The following is a 1262-nucleotide window of genomic DNA, read 5'->3' on the forward strand; positions in this document are numbered from 1 at the left end:
CAAAAGCTGGTGGTTTCATGAAGAGCATGTAGCCAGAGTACATTTATTGTCCATGGTCGCGTGATCTAACCGTGATCTAACCGTCTAAATATAGGAGAGCAGTAGAGAAAACAATAATAATGTACCGTAATATAAAGATAACAATTATAATAATAGAAATAAGAATAGTAACTATGTGAATAACCATCGAAGAGCAGCCAAGCTGTGAACATGGGGGAAGAATAGGAATAATAATATGAATACTAATGATGATAATAATAGTAACAAGAAACCGGCAACACACAAGGCTGGCTGTACAGGTGAACAACCCTGGACCAGTGGCAAAAGAACATTCTCAAACTAGGATAAAAATACAACTCAACAACACAGGTGCACAGAGAAACACGCGCCCTCCGCCCACTGACCAAAGCACAACCGGTTACTCACTCGCACCGACACACAACCGACACACACTCGCACCGACACACAACCGACACACACTCGCACCGACACACACTCACTCGCAAACATTTTTTAATTTCACTTTGAGTAAAAATATTTTACAGCAGTTGCAACACAGATAGGTCATAGATGAGTGCTGAAGACTAGTTACGTCACTAGAGAAAGAGCCAACCACACTGGAGCCAACCACACACACACAAAAAGAAATGCTGTAAAATGGCACTTAAAGTAGTTAAAGTTTAGCTCATCAACTGTCTGTCACGCAACACAAGGAGATCTCTACCTCTCTAGAAAGTCGGCAAATGTGAACCTAGATTTAGGCAACTCGCAGAATAAACATGATAAAGTGAAAACAGATGCCGGAGAGAGGGAGAGAGAGAGAGAGCTTTTATACATAACACACAGATGTCAGAGAGAGGGAGAGAGAGAGATTTTATACATAACACACAGATAATGGCAGGCTTCAAATAAATAAGGCTTGTGCATTCACATTGTAGCAAACTTGGCAAGGGTTGGGGGGTGGGGACTTGGGGGAGAAGAGAGAGAGAGAGAGAGAGAATAAGGTATATCTAGAAAAAAGTAAAAAGAAAGAGTCAGAGAGAGACAGACACACACACGCACACACAGAGACACAGTGAAGTAAATGACAGAAGTTTTTATTCTTCCTACAGATGTCATGAGGGAGGCACTGGACCTGACCCACACGGACCCTGGACCAGCAATCTTCACTCGTTCCAGAACAACGTTTCTAAATTTAGATACCAGTTCTGTCCCATGTTACAATATAAAATAAAAATAAAACAAACCCATTAGGGGGGGGG

The sequence above is a fragment of the Aplysia californica genome, unplaced genomic scaffold, assembly GCF_000002075.1.
Source record: "Aplysia californica isolate F4 #8 unplaced genomic scaffold, AplCal3.0 scaffold01709, whole genome shotgun sequence".
In the NCBI taxonomy this organism is placed as follows: Eukaryota; Metazoa; Mollusca; class Gastropoda; order Aplysiida; family Aplysiidae; genus Aplysia; species Aplysia californica.